At 44.0% G+C, this 16,026-nt stretch overlaps 1 protein-coding gene across 1 annotated transcript in view; it reads left to right on the forward strand.

The window, feature by feature from the left end:
* LOC127555459 (bone morphogenetic protein 8B-like) overlaps positions 1-16,026 on the forward strand; it is a 42,799-nt gene that overhangs the window by 1,963 nt on the left and 24,810 nt on the right. The gene's annotated exons all lie outside the window — the stretch shown is intronic.

The raw sequence follows: 16,026 nt of genomic DNA on the forward strand, positions 1-16,026 counted from the left end.
CTCTGAGCTTGGAGTCAGGCCTCAGGCCTTTACTAGCTATATGATCTCTGTTTACCTCAGTTTCCCCATCTGTAAAATGGGGATGATATCACTGTACAGGGTTGTTGTGAGAATCAAATGAGATATTTGTACGAAGCTCTTAGTACAGTGCCTGGCACTGTGTATGTATGTGTATACGTAGATATTTATAATATATATATATATATATCACATGTGTATACATATCTATACACACATATATATATACTTCTATATATGTACATACATACACATGTATATATAATTATATACGCACATATATGTATATTTGTGTGTGTGTGTGTGTGTATACTTACACCCATTCTCTCCCTCTCCCCTTCCCCAGATATTGACTGAGCCCGTACTAGGTATAAGAAAGGCTCAGCTGCCTCTGTGTGGTTGTGCAGGGGGATAAACAGATAAGAAGAGACCATCCCTGAAGCACACACACACTCAGGAGGTTTGCAGTGGGGATGAGACTCGCGGAGAAATGAGAGTGATATGAGGCCCCCGATGGTGGCCACAAGAAGGAAGCCCAGAGCTTCTTTTTGGGAGGTAGGGAGATGGGGGGAGCAGAAGGAATCAAGAGAGACTTCTTAGAGGAGGCGGGATCTGATCTGGATCTTAAGTCAGAATTTGATGGGCTTGGCTGATGAGCTTGCTTTTGTCCCGATCTGTGTTTGCCCTAGGCCCTGCTCCTTCAGGCTGAATGTTTTGTCCCATAAATGAAATACACATACACACACACACATACACACAAATATATTTTATATGCACAAATATAGGAGGGAATGGACAGAGACTGTGGGAGGAGACAGGAAAGAAGTACTGTAACTGCTAAATTATTTAATTTTCTGTAATGGAGTGTTTAGTTAGTTTTGTTAAACTTAAGTTCATAATGAATTATTTATTTTAAAAAGAAAGAAAGATTCCAAGTGGTTTCTGCCATTTAGCCTTCAACCCTCACTGGGATTGAGGTTTATGTATATAATTTCCTCACTGAGCTATTTCCCCAGTCCTGGGTTATCTGCAGACCCAGAGGAAACCAAATTTCTCTTATTTCAGAAGATTTTTGGTGAGCAGATCTCATGCCCAGGGTACAGGTCCTTCCTGTCCGGCTCATAACTGGGAAGCATTTTGCAACTAGAACATACTAGAAGGCCTCCTGGCCTGAGCAGCTGGTTCTGATCCCAGCCCTGCCAACAGCCTACTGTCTGACCTCCACCAGTCACTTTGGTCTGGATAGGGAGGGGTCGTTCCTTACTTCATCTGGAAAATGGAACTATTCTTCCTTTCATTCCCTGACTCACAGTGAAACATAAACACTTTAAGTACTATGGATATTTGTTTTTCAGAACTATAAGCCCTCATGCTTTAGAAATATCCCTTCTGTCAGCTGCCCATAAGGCCCACAATTTCACGACCCAACAACTTTTTTTGACAACATATGTCTTAACAATACAAAACTTTTCCTCCCCAAAACTCTATTCCTCATTTGTTCATTCCATTTATGTGGGAAAAAATAATAATAATAGCTAACATTTAGATGGTGCTTTAAGGTTTACAAAGAACTTTACAAATATAATCTGATTTTACTCTCACCACACTCTGGGAGGGAGATGCTTTGTTAATACTATTTTAACAAATAAGGAAACTGAGACAGAGTGTGACTTGCCTAGAGTCACACAGCCAGCATCTGAGGGCAGTTTTGAACTCTGGTCTCCCTGATTCCAAGCCTGTGCTTTGTCCTTTGTGTTTAATGCCCCCTATCCATCCATTTTCAATCAGAGTACATATGAGGCCTCCTCTTCTCCCTTTTTTCATGAAATATCACAGCTAGAGAGGAATCTCAGAGATCACTGAATCCAATACACATGTTTTACAGAAGAGGAAACTGAATTCCAGAGAAAGCTCCAGACTTGTGCAAACAAAATTTATTTATTTATTGAGGCAATCAGGATTAAGTGACTTGCCCAGAATCACTCAGCTAAAAAGTGTCTGAGGTTGGATTTGAACTCAACTCTTCCTGATTGCAGACCAGTGCTCTATTCACCATATCAGCGAGCCACCTTTGTGCAACGGGTGTTTTAAAGCAAGTTAATGGCAGAGCCTGGCCTGGAAGCAGAGCTCCTTCGGACCACTGACTTCTTTCTCCCACATTCCCTATCTTCCCTGAGGTTCTTAAAAACAATATTTGATTATACAAGGTTAGAATTCAAGGTACTTTGTTATTGTTTGTTTCGTTGTGTTGTGTTTTTTCTATCACAAACACTAGGTATTGATTTGCATTTTAACCTGGAGAAAAGACCCTGGCAATGAGGTCCTTAATCTGAGATGTACCCTCATCCCTCCAAGGAGCTTATAGATAGATTTTCAGGCTCTGTGTGTGGATGAGGGGAGGAATGTCTTTATTTTCACCAGCTCAGACTGAAATTTGACATTTCCTAAGAGTGACTTGGAGAAAGGGGGCCAGAGGCAAAGCAGAACAGACTGGACTTCATGGGGTCCGTGATATAAGAAGGATTTAGAAGCCCTGTCTTAGATAGGGGCAAGACTATTGTCTGACCAAGGATTATTGGACTTGGAAAGTTTGACTCTGGAAAGCAGAAGTAGGAATGCTGGGAAAGTGGAAGGTTACAGCTCCAAGTGAGGCAGTGTGTTCCCCAGCCAGGGGGTCTCTAAGCATAGGGCCTACAACCATTTCTCAGAGCTTTCAAAGGTCCTTTCCAATGGTACTAATAAGAGGGGGGGGGTGTTCTCCATAGGATAAATGATTATTAAGTACCAAATGTATATAGTGTTCTTAGTGATATGGGGGAGACTGAGGCAAAAAAAGCAGATGTGGTGGAATGGAGTAATGGGAGATTCTTGTCTTGGAGGAAGGGGAATGGGACCAGATGTGATCTGGGGTCCTTTCTAACTCTGATAACATGATCCCCTGAGTAGGAAGGTTTGTCCAAGTGTCCATAAGGCTCATTATGTAGGTAGTTAGATGGAATCAGGAAGCCCTTAGTCTGAATCTTGTCCCAGACATTTTGTGCCTCAGTTTTCTCTTAGGTAAATTTTCTTTTGTCAGGTGCCCATAAGGTACAATACCATCTACTTCCCAAGTGAGTGTTTTCCAAATCTTAAAATGTCTTAAAGAGAGCAGCTAGGGATCAGATGGATAGAGAATGGTCTTTGGGTCAGGAGAACCTTAGTTTAAATTTGGCCTCAGACACTTAATAGTTGTATGACCCTGGACAAGTCACTTAGCCCCAATTACCTCCAAAAAGAAAGTCATAAGAATGCACTGCTATTTTTAATGGGCACTGGATTTAGCTGATTTACCCATTCACCAAATCACTAAACTGGGTGCCATTTTCCTTATCTCTGAAGAAGGATTTGGCCTCTGAGTCCCTTCTACCTCTGACTCTGTAGTCTGCTTGAGAATATTTGCTTTCTGCCAGAATCTTATAAATTACCATCCTCAGAGTAGCTCAACTGGATAAACTGGTCAGCAAGGAGAATGATTTCTCTTCCCAAGCTCCTCCTGGCAGTTTTGCTGTCACAGGGATGAACAGTGATATCTTGGAGGCCTGAAACCCTAAAGAAATCACTCTGTTGCTCCCGTTAAGTCCCAGGGGGAAACTTGTGATGTGGGGATGTGACTTTGCTGGGTGGGACCTGAGGTCATGTGGATGCTGCCAGATAATATTTAAAAGAAAAACTCCACCAATTCTGGAAGTACTAATGAGAAGGGAATGTGTTCTCCATTCCATAAATGTTTATTAAGCACCGACTGCATGCACAGCCCTGTGGTATGATGGGGTAGATGGCACAAAACTGGAAGTAAGTAACAGGGTTACGGACAGCAGTCTGCTTCTTCTTTCTCTGAGCCTCAGTGGATAGAATGCCAGACTTGAAGTCAGGAAGACTCATCTTAGATACTCCCTAGCTGTGTGACTAGGCAAGTCACTTCACCCTGCTGCCTCAGTTTCTCTATCTGTAAAATGAACTGGAGAAGGAAATGGCAAAGCATAGAAGTATCTCTGGGGAGTGATATGATTGAAGACACTTGACAACATAAAATGGATGGGTAAAGGCTTTGACATGAGACTGTAGGTTCATGGATTTAAAACTATAAGGGACCTTAGAGATGGCCTCATCCAACCCAACCCCCCATTTTACAGATGAGAAAACTGAGACCTTATGATCTTGAAGCTCTCTCCCAGTTCTGTCAGTCTGTAGGTCTGTGAAATAAGCCCTAGTTTCTGTGTAAGGAAGCTAATGTGCCAGGTCAGGCTTCCTGCTTCCTAGGATGTATGTGAAAACACTTAGAGACATTAGAGAAGTTCTGCTGGTTTTTATGTAGGATTCCAACAGGCAAAAGGCCTCCTGAGCAGCATGGGGGAAGCAGAGAGTGTGGCCCCTCTGGCAGAAGCTTCCATTTGGCTCCTGAGTCATCCCCTTCAGGGCCCCGTCCCCCCACCGCACCCCAGGCTCCCACACCCAGCCCTGTGTTTAGGAAGTAGGAAGAGCAGCTTCAGAAGCTGACCTCCTGGGGAGAGGTGTGTGTGTCCAGGGTGGGAGCCTGGGACCAGGCTGAAGATACCAGCTCTTCCTCAGTCATGGTGGCTGGAATCTGGGCAGGCCGGTTCCGTTGCCACCTTCCCATGTCCTAGTTAAAAAGAGCTGGCTGACCTGGGATTGGGTTGGGATGGGGGTGAGGGGGGAGCTCTCCTGTGGGCAGAAGCTTCCTTAAGGTAGGAAGGAAGAAAACAGTATATTCCAGACTCTGTGCTAAGCATTTTACCAATATCTGGTTTTATTTTCATAATAACACTGGGAGGTGGGTGCTATTATTATCCCCATTTGACTGAAGAGGAAACTGAGGCAGGCAAAAGTTAAGTGACTTTGGGTTTAAGAGTTGTGAGGGACTTTAAAAGCCAGACTATCAGGGCTGAAAAAACCTTTAGAACATAGAATGTCAGCCCTGGGAGGCAACATGGAAAGATAGATAGAAAGGACTTTAGCGCACAGAGAGGTAAATCATACAATGTCTGATTTGGGGGAACCTTTTGAGTTCTTCTGGTTGGGACTCCCAAGAGGAGGAAGTAACAAACTCCAGTAGCCACTTAGCGCAGATACCAGTAGTTCCAGAGCTCAAGACAGCAGAGCCCTGGCTAGGAGACTGTTAGGAGGCTAACAAGAAGAAAAGTGTTGAGCTAGAAATCAAAAGACCAAGGTTCCAATCCTGGTTTCTGCTGTTTCCCAGCTCGTGACCCAAGACAATCCTAAATTTTCACATAGGTACTAATGCCCATCTAACTGTATGTCTTGCTAGAAAGTTATAAGAAAAAAAAAAAAGAATCATTTCAAAAGCTCTGGATGTGGAGCTTACCACCAAAGAATGAAATCCAGAGACAGCAGGAGGCTAATCTGAGTGAGAGGGTCTCTCAGAACGCAGAGGGTCACTGGGAGCCCCAGCAGCATTAGGCAGAGAGCAGTTCCAGTGGAAATTCCAAAGCTGGAATTAAAATCCTTCTAGAAGCCAGATTAGAAATGCCAAGGAATCTAACAGGTTTTCAATGGCATGACATAGAGACTTTGCAGGCCAGGGGGACAGCAGCCATGTTTTGGCAGGTAAGGGGGGCTGTGATGGACCCCAACCCCCCTCAGAAATGTGTGCTATTCTGCTACTTTTTTTCCCTCTCACTTCAGTCACCCCCTATAAGTTGTCACTTGTCCTTAGGAGCTAGAGACGACCCAGCTGAGAACAGGGCAGTGAGAGATTAGGAAGTGGGGGAGAGGAGAGAGGATTTGGGTAGAGGGAACATAGAGCATCAGCAAGACTATAAAATGTCTTTGGGATGACAGGTCTCTTTGATTTGTACCTCTCCAAACTTCCCTTTACTTTCACTAATGTAAGAGGGTACAGGTAGTGAAGAGATAGGGGACAGAAAGGTATACCGAGTCTGTTTGTCAATTGGAGCATGCCTTTCCCATGCCACCTCCTAGAGATGAATTTATGAAAAATTGACAATGATGATTATGATTCACATTGCTACAGTGCTTTAAGGTCTACAATAAGGTTTACATACTTTGTGCCCATAAATATTTGTAAAGCCCTTTGCAAATCCTAAAGCATTATATAAATGTTTATTATTGTTGTTATTATTATGATATAATAATGATAATTACTGCTCCTATTACTTCATTTGAGCCTTACCACAAGCCTGGGAGGGAGATAAAACTGAGATACAGACTTGCCGATGGCATTTGTTCATCCCAGATTACTGAGGGAGTCAGCAGCAAAGCTGGGACTGGGATCCCATCTCTCAACTCCCAGACCTCTTTTTTCTGAACCACATAGCTTGTCTTGGGATCTCAAAAAAAGGGGGGGGGGAGGAGTTGGTTATAAGAGATTAACATTCAGAGCTTTTGTTTTTAATTTAATGTATTTTTTTAATGAACAAAATATCATTTTCTTTCCCACTACCTCTATCTTCCATTGAAAAAAGAAAGAAGGAAATAAGGGAAGGAGGGAAGGAAAGGGTAGGAAAGAAGAAGGAAAGGTAGGGAAGAAGAAAGGAAAATGAAGAAAGGGAAGAAGGAAGGAGGAAGGAAAAAAGGAAGGAAGGTAGTAGAGAGGAAGGAAGAGAAAAAAGGGAAGAAAGGAAGGAAAGAAGAAAATGAGGGAGAAAAAAAGGAAAGGAAGAAAGAAAGAACCTTATTTCAAATATACAAAGTTGAGCAAAACAGATTCCCACACTGACCAAAATTAATTGGCCAAACTTAGGTTCACAAGTTAAATGTTCAGGGCCCTAGAAAGGTTAAAGGCAAGATACTAGTCTTTCTCAGATGGCATCAGGTACCATCTGTCATTTATTAAGCACTTACTAAATATTGGAAATACAAATAGAAGCAAAGACAGCTCCTGCCTTAAAGGAGCTTACCTTCTGATGGAGGAAGATGGTACATGGAAGAGAGATAGATGCAAAGAGGTTGTGCCCCATTCAGGGACATAGGTGTGAAGTCTAGAGAAGGAAGGACAACTGCTCTGAGTTCATTCTTCAAATGGAGGTCCCAGAAAAAGTGGCCAAGTCCCCAGGTCCCCCATTGCTAGTCCAGGCACAAATGTTCTTAACCAGTTTTTTACAAAAATATCTTAATAATAACATTTCAATGGAATTGGCTTTCTTTTTAATTCTATGTATTATATTTTATTCATTTAAAATCATTATGCTGTGAAGGACTTCATGGGCTTCCCTAGCCTGCCAAAGGGATCTAGGATGCAAAAAGATTAAAAATGCCCATTCTAGGAGAGATTCTAAAAGTCCAACCAAAGAGCACTTCCTCAATAAAATTCAATTTAAAATACAAACTTTCGTGCATTTAGAAAATCCTAAATTTTGAATCTTGCCTTTGATACTCAGTAGGTATGTGACTGGCAAATTGCTAAATCTTTCTATTTGACAAATGTGAAAAACGGAAGCAATTTGCCAGTCACATATTTTGTAAGTATAAAAAGTAGGACTCAAACCTATCTTAAAAGAATGGTGTGAGGATAAAATGAGACAATAGTTGTTTGAAAAAAAAAAACAAAAGCAATTCCACACACATTCAAGAAGTTTAAAAAATATAAAGAACTCCTCCCTCTTTCTCTTTCTCCTCTCTCTATTCCTTTCTTTTCTCTCCCTCTCTCCCTTTCTCCTCTCTCTCTCTTTCTTTTTCCTCCCTTCTCTCTTTCTCTCTCCCTCTCTCTTTCTTCTCTCTCTCCCTTTCTTGTCTTTCTCTCTCCCTCTTTCTTTCTCTCTCTCCCTCTTTTTCTTTCTTCTCTCTCTCTCTTCCTTTCTCCTCTCGCTTTCTCTCTCAATCTCTCTCTCTCTCTCTCTCTCTCTCTCTCTCTCTCTCTCTCTCTCTCTCTCTCTTTGTCTGCCTCTGTCTGTCTATCTCTGTCTGTCTCTCTCCATCTCTTGTCTCTCTATCTCTATCTCTGTCTCTTAGGAGGAATTTGCTTTGTGGTATTCTAGAGAAAAGGTGGTTTGGGGCAAAGGGCCCGACTTGCTGCTGGGTCTCGATGCCAGCCATCTGTCTTTGTCCAACTTGATATTTGGGTTTGTGCAACTGAGCGGGTGGGAGCTTTGGGTAGGACGAGGAAGATATCTGAGCCTTCACTGGAGGTCTTCGGTCAGGGAGGCTGAGAGCAGGTCGTTGTGCCCGCCCCGGGGTGGGGGTCCTTTTGGGATCCACTGGGCCTGAGAGGCTGTGGAAGCTCCTCTGGATCCTGTCCTGGTCAGCTGAGGAGGCCCCTGTGAGACTGGGGCCCCAAGGGGAGAGCAGTGGCCACTGGCCAACTCGCCGCCCAGAGCAGCCCTCTGATGGAATAGCGACTTCCCCATAAACACCCAAACCCGCACACCCACACCTGCTCTCCCACACCCAAGCCTCCACGCCCAGCGCCCGCAGGCCAGGCTCACCTTTCATGCAGCAGACGGGCTGTGGGTGGCTAATGACTTCCAAGGCTGCGTTCTGCTGGAAAATCTGGCCTCACAGCTCTGCAGACCTGGGGCTGAGCCCCACGGGACAAGGGGGAATCCCAGGGCAGCTCATGGGAACGCCATCCCCCCAGACCGACCCAGAGCCACTGTTGCAGGGTGCCTGAGCCCTGGGCAGGAGCCGCCCACGTTAATGATTTACTCATGGTGCCGGAGCCGAGTGCCGAGGCTCCTGGCAGAGGATGTACCTCGTCCTTGTCACAGCTGGGCCGCTTGGGGCGGGCAGGGCCGGCTCAGGCACAATGACTCCTTAGAACAGGCCTGGGATAATCGTGTTGCAACAGGACCCGGGGATGGACGGACGCGCTCTTGGCACAGTAGAGAACTTATTTCCTTTCCTAACTTAGCATCCTTCAGTCCAGTTGAACAAACATTTACTCAGTGCTTTGTGTAAGTGCCTGAGCAGGTTGCTTTCCCTGTCTGAACCTCCTCATCTGTCAAATGGGGACCCCAAACTCATGGGGCTCTTCAAGAAAAATGCTCCGGAAACCTTCTCCACCCAGACAGCAAGTAATCCAATATAGGTTAAACATGTACATTTCTTCTAAACATATTTCCACATTTATCATGCTGCACAAGAAAAGTCAGATCAAAAAAGAAAAAAAAAATAAGAAAAAACAAGTAACCAAACAAATACTATGAAAATGTGTTGTGATCCATATATAATCTATATTGAATTGATTACATTCTCAATGGGAATGGGGTGGGGAGGGAGAAGGAGAAAGAACCTGGAAGTCAACATTTTGAAAGCAAATGTTAAGAATTGTTTTTGCATTTAAGTGGGGGAAAATAAAATTCTAAGTTATTTTTAAATGGAAAAAAAAAGAAAATATATTGTGATCCACACTCAGTCCCCATAGTCTCTTCCTGAATGTAGATGGCTGTCTCCATCACAAGTCTATTGGAATTGGCCTGAATCACTTTATTGTTGAAAGCTCAGGGATCTTTAAATACCCAGAGTTACTCAGATAGTGAGACCATGAGCAAGCTCAGCTCCTCTGACTCCCATGCCAGTGTTCTTTCCACTGTATCATGCTGCCTCCTAAATAAAAGTTAAAAGGAGCCCCTCTCCTGACATGCTTATAGGAAAGTAAGTGACCTATGTCTCAGAAAGGTGAGTCAGAGTTCCTGGATTCTAGACCTTGTTCTATGACTAATCAGCTGTGTGGTCCTGAGTAAATCCATCTCATCACAAAGATAGACAGGACATGTGAGCGTGAAGGGAAGTAAGGCCCAGGGAGACCCAGAATATAGGAGGACAAATCATGAAAAGCTTTAAAAGCCAAACAGAGGGATTTGTTTCTGTTTGACTCTAGAGGTAACAGGGAGCTATAGCAGCTCATTAAAAGCTGGGGAAGGGTTATATAGTAAAAGCCACAATTTAGAAAAATCTCTGACAGTGTAGGGGAGAGGAGGCTGGAGTGGGGGAGCCGAGGCAGACAGACCAACCAGAAACTACTGCAGGAACCCAGGTGAAAGGCGAGGAGAAGTTGTTGGATGTAAAATTGGAGGATCTGGATTTAATTCCTGGCTCCGCTCCTTATTACCTGTGTGATGGGAAAATCACTAAGCCTTGGAGAGGCTGGGACATAAAATGCAAGGGTTGGAGGAGATGGTCTCCAGGACCCCTCCCCATTGCCCCTTGCTGGGTGACCCTGGCCGGAGACTCACCCCCTCTGTGCCCCAGGCAGACTGGCTGACCTCTGTGGTCCCGCCTCCCAAAGCAGGAGACACCTTTTGTTTTTTCTGGTAGGCTCCTGTAATTTATCTCCCCTGCTTCCCTCCGCACCCCCAAGCCCGGGCTGAGGGAGCTGAGCCCTCTGCTTGCATCACATCGAGTTGTATTTTAAGACTTGGCGCACTTGATGTGGTTGGACAGGCTGGTGTTTCCTTTTAATCTGCGATCCTCCTGCCGGCCCTCCAGGAGAAGCTGGGCCTCTTAATTATAAGTACAGAGGAGTTTATAGAAACACGAAGAACATTTACAATAAAGAGCAACTAAAAATACCTTGGAAATAGAGACTTGGACTTTTTTTTCCCTCAACCAGGCTGAGATTTCTGGGCGGGAGAAACTATTTGAGGGCTGGGAATCGATGGAGACCACATTCTGCAGACACCAGAGGGGGCTCAGCTGCCCAGCTTGGCTTTGAGAGGGGCTCCCAGCTGTTCTACCAGAGTCAAAGCTGAAGGCCTGCTTGACTCGGTTCCATTGTGTGGGGTCAAGGGGCCTTCAGAGTCTGATTTTTATTAAGCAACCAAGGAGGAATTACTAGCTCATGGGGACCTTAAAGAGAGAGGACTTGGACAGGGGAAATTGTGTCCTGGGGATAGAGCTCTAGACTAGATTGTCCCTCTTGTACCGCTTACCTCAAGGGGCTCTGGTGAAGATCATGGCTGTATTCCGTCCTTTGTAAACTTTACATTAATAAAACAGTGTATCTTAGTATTGTTTGCTACCACCAAACTGTGGATAGAAAAGCTTCCTTGTCTGTAGAATAACAGGGGTGGACTTAGCAGTCTCAAAAGACCTTCCCAGCTCTGAAATCCTGTGTTCTAAGGGCCCTCCCAGCTCTGACATCCTGGGTTCTAAGGGCTCTCCCAGCTCTGACATCCTGGGTTCTAAGGGCCCTCCCAGCTCTGACACTCTGTGTTCTAAGGGCCCTCCCAGCTCTGACATCCTGGGTTCTAAGGGCCCTCCCAGCTCTGACATCCTGGGTTCTAAGGGCTCTCCCAGCTCTGACATCCTGGGTTCTAAGGGTCCTCCCAGGTCTGACATCCTGGGTTCTAAGGGCCCTCCCAGCTCTGACATCTCATGTTCTAAGGGCCCTCCCAGCTCTGACACTCTGTGTTCTAAGGGCCCTCCCAGGTCTGACATCCTGGGTTCTAAGGGCCCTCCCAGCTCTGACATCTCATGTTCTAAGGGCCCTCCCAGCTCTGACATCCTGGGTTCTAAGGGCTCTCCCAGCTCTGACATTCTAGGTTCTAAGGGTCCTCCCAGGTCTGACATCCTGGGTTCTAAGGGCCCTCCCAGCTCTGACATCTCATGTTCTAAGGGCCCTCCCAGCTCTGACATCCTGGGTTCTAAGGGTCCTCCCAGGTCTGACATCCTGGGTTCTAAGGGCCCTCCCAGCTCTGACATCTCATGTTCTAAGGGCCCTCCCAGCTCTGACATCCTGGGTTCTAAGGGCCCTCCCAGGTCTGACATCCTGGGTTCTAAGGGTCCTCCCAGGTCTGACATCCTGGGTTCTAAGGGCTCTCTCAGCTCTGACATCTCATGTTCTAAGGACCCTCCCAGCTCTGACATCCTGGGTTCTAAGGGCCCTCCCAGCTCTGACATCCTATGTTATAAGGCCCCCTCCAAGCTTAGACCGTGTTCTAAGGTAATTTCCAGCTCTTACATTCTGTGTTCTAAGGGCTCTCCTAACTCTGATATTCTGTGTTCTAAGACCTTCCAGTTTTGATATTTGTGTGTGAACTCCCCTTTCATTCTGATAGTCTATGTTTAGCTCCACCTTTCTACATCCTAATGGGTTTTCCAGCCCTATAATGTTTAGATTCTGTTCAGTGAGACCACAGAAAATGAAGATCAAATCGAGAGGTCATTTTCTATTGGAAGCCCAAAGGATAACCAGAGTTTTCCATCCAGACCAGAGAACCTCTATGCAACACATGTTGGTGATTAGCAATTGTGTATTTTCCACTGGCCACATGAAAGCAGCCTGAAGAATGAACTCGTTAGTGATTTCCCCAAGCGGAAGCCATCTTGGCCCTTTTGAACATTATTTGGTCCTTTTAAAATTATACAGAAAGTAAACATTAAAAGGTCCCTATGGCCTGTCAGTGTTAACTTTGTTCATCTGTAGGAATGTGAACTGCTTCCTTCCTGGGATGCTTTAAACACATAAATCTATTATCTTACATATCTACACGTGTATTGGGAAAGTTAACAGATTTTAGAACTAGAAAGAACCTCAGAAAGACATAGAGGCTAATCTATATTGGAACCAGAATCTCTTCTACCAAATACCCACCAAGTGGCTTGAAGCCTTCAAGGAAAGAGAGTCCCTTATCTCCAGAGGCATCTTAAAGTTGTCTCTCTTCCCTGGAAAGATTCTTGGACTAGGAAGGAGTTTGGAGATTTGAGTTCTAATCCTGGCATTTCCAATAACTCAAGTCCCTTGGTCTCTTAGCCTTAATTTTCTCAGTCTGTAAAATGGAAAGGCAGCCTCTCATGCATATATCCTTCTAGGTTCTTTAATGATCAACTGCTCTTTCTTCCAAGGAAGAAATCTTTCAACAGCTCCTAATGTAGAGTAACAGTCAGGTTATCAAAAACCACCATCATTAATCAAAATTAACATTTGAATGAAAGAGGTCTTCTTTTGAGAAATAGCCCACCAAAGTTCAGAGGTATACATTATTATCTCCAACTTGCACAGGAGACCCATGAGAGAAGGAGAGGGAAAATTATTCTCATTTTACAGTAGAGAGGACAGAAGTTTGCAGATTTTAAGGGACTTGCAACAAAGCCAGGAGCAGATCCCGGGTTTCCTCAATCCAAACTCTCAGCTCTTTCCAATCCACAGTTGTATATAAAATGTGATATTTGCTTAGTATTTAGTTCAGTGCCTGGTATATAGTAGGTGCTTAATATGTGCTTGTTCCCTTCCCCCAACTTCATTTGTAATTGCTGATGCAGATAAAATGGCACCAGAACTGTAGTTGGATGTAGTCACAGAAGTCCTCATAAGATAAAATGCAAGGGAATCCTTATGGTTATCATGGTTATCATGATTCTCAGAGACAGAACAAATTAGAAGAAAAACCAGATGGATTTTCCCTATTTTGACAAGATTATACCTCTTTAGTTTAAAACAAGCATGGAAATGAAGAGCCAGTTAGCCATGTTAACAACTCAAAGATAGAAAATTGCCTTAAAGAAAAGCAATTTCATTGTATTATAAATTAATAAAACACTAGACTGGGAAAGCAAGAGCTCAAGATTCTACTCTTGTCTCTGGCACTAATGAACTGTGTGACTTTAAGTCACCCTCTCGTAAATGAGGGAATGGGACTAGACAACATCCTTACTCTCCATTGACAAGCACATCATGTAGCAAAAAATAATGGACAAAGTGTATGATGGGAATGGCCATATTGTCCTGGATTGCCATATTTTTTGTCTCAGTGGGCTCCCTTGTGAGAGGGTGAGTTCCCTGGCACTGGAGATTTTCTTAATAAATATGAATGATTACTTGAGGGGTGCTGAAGAAAGAATACATCTTTGAGGGCCTGGACAGTTCCATGGTATCTCCTCATCTGTAAAATAAGAGGTAGAGTCCATGTCCTCCAAGGTACCTTGCTGCTATAAATAGATGATCCTACAAATTTATAGAAGAGAAAATCCTTTCATGTGTTTTACTTGACAAAAGCCATAAAGATGGAGCCCATGTAACTACAGACTCTGAACAGAGGAATCTGATGGGACTCTAGTCTGGTGGAGAGGGGAAATTCGGGGATAATCCCTAACCAGGGGTCCTTAACATGTAGCTAATTATGGTTACCTAGGAGAGCTCAGAGTAGCCATTACTGCTTACTTGATATTTACTCTGATTTCTTTCTGTGATGGGCTGTCCTCTCACTTGTAGTGTGTTGGTAAATATACCTCAAACAGGGGAGGTTTTTACTCCCTTTAAGACAGAAGGCAGAAAGTTGGGACCAAAACTTTGGCCACTTTGCTCTCCATAGACAGAGGGGGATACTAGGCTAGAATTATAACTATCTGTTCCTTTATACTTTATTTAAGCTCAGGGACATGGTTTTCAGATTCAAGCTAAACTTCTGATCCCCATTTCTTAATGAGTAAAAGGAATATCCAAGCTTTATCCAACCTTTCCCCCTCACAATGAACACACATAGTAAGAAATCCAAAAGTGTACATAGACAAATATATGTCAGACAATAAAGTGTGAAGAAACTCTCTCATTAGCAGCACGATAAATTCAGCTTAATAAGAGAGAGAGTTCTAGATCTCATTCAAGGGGAAGCTCCCCAAAGTCTGTAGTGTGGCAAGCTGGGAACAAGGATGATGGAGATCCCCAGCTTTCCTCATGCCAGCTTCTTCCCTTTTACTTCAGCAGTCTCAGGTGGGATCTTCTCTCTTGAAGCTGGAAACCAGAACCCCAGAAGCCACTGTAGAACTCAGAGAGCTTGAAGAGAACACTGAAGAGATTCTAGAGCTAGAAGAAATTGACCCTCTTTTTTCTCCACCTCACCTCGTGCTTTTGTGGGTATTAATCTCCACTAAATAGGAAAGTCCTATGGCAATGGGCTTCGGGACTCTCAGAGTTGGAAGGACTGTCACAGGTCATCTCATCCAATCCAGATCTGAGAATCCCCTTACAACATAACCAAAGATTGCGCAGCCAGCCTTTACTTTAAGATCTTTAGTGGGGGAAAGGAGAACCTTAATCTGCAAGATATGGCAGAGCAGTTTGTCAAACCCAAATTAACCTTGCTGCACCTTCTATCCATTACATCCATGGGATTTAGGGAGTGTTCAAGGAGAACCTCAACCCTTTGGTCAGACTTGGGGGATTGTCTACCTCAAGCATGTGAAGATTTCCCCTGTGGAATGGGTAGAGAACACCTTGTTCCAAAGGCCATGGAGGCTCTGTGGAGAGCTAGTGTTTGATTGAACATTCAAGCCTACACAGCATCCTGAGCCATCACCAGTCATCCTAACTTTTGTCTTGCCAGTGTACGCTGATGACCCTTAATGGAAAAGGGGTGAGGCTGAGGACCGATCATATTAATACAAGCTTGGAAAGCTATACCACAAAGAGTCCATGTGAACATTTGCAGTGGTGCCGTCTCTAAAATAAAGGATATAACTGAACTCATAGAAATTGATAAGATCCCCAAGGGAGAAAATTCAGAGAGAAAAAAGAAGACAGACCTGAAGAAGGAAAGGGGGTTAGTCACAACTGCTGAATGTAACATCTATGAAGAACTGGCAAAGATGAGGCTTTTTTCCAAGGCTATGGATTCTTTTCATTGATCCCTAGACTGCATGGGTTCAAATGCCTGAAATAAGATCCTGAGATTTGTCAACTTGCTTTTTCGTGGCTCATCCTTAATGCTAGAGTATGTTTGTTAAGCTCTGTCTTCACTCCAGCACCACAAGTGCCCTGAACTGGAAATCTGCCTTCTCATCCTCTCACTAACCATTAAAACTTCAGGCAAATATTTTTTGATCTTTGGGTTACAGTTCCCTCTTTTGTAAAAAGAGCTGGTTTGGATCTGAATGGGGCCTCTTCTCCTGGAACCCATAAACTTGCATGCATACATACATATATGTGTGTATACTTATATGCATGTGTGTGTATTTAATTTTTGAGGCAATTGGAGCTGTGACTTGCCCAGGGTGACACAGCTAGTAAGTGTCTGAGGCTGGATTTGAACTCAG

Source organism: Antechinus flavipes, chromosome 3 (assembly GCF_016432865.1).
Source record: "Antechinus flavipes isolate AdamAnt ecotype Samford, QLD, Australia chromosome 3, AdamAnt_v2, whole genome shotgun sequence".
Taxonomy (NCBI): domain Eukaryota; kingdom Metazoa; phylum Chordata; class Mammalia; order Dasyuromorphia; family Dasyuridae; genus Antechinus; species Antechinus flavipes.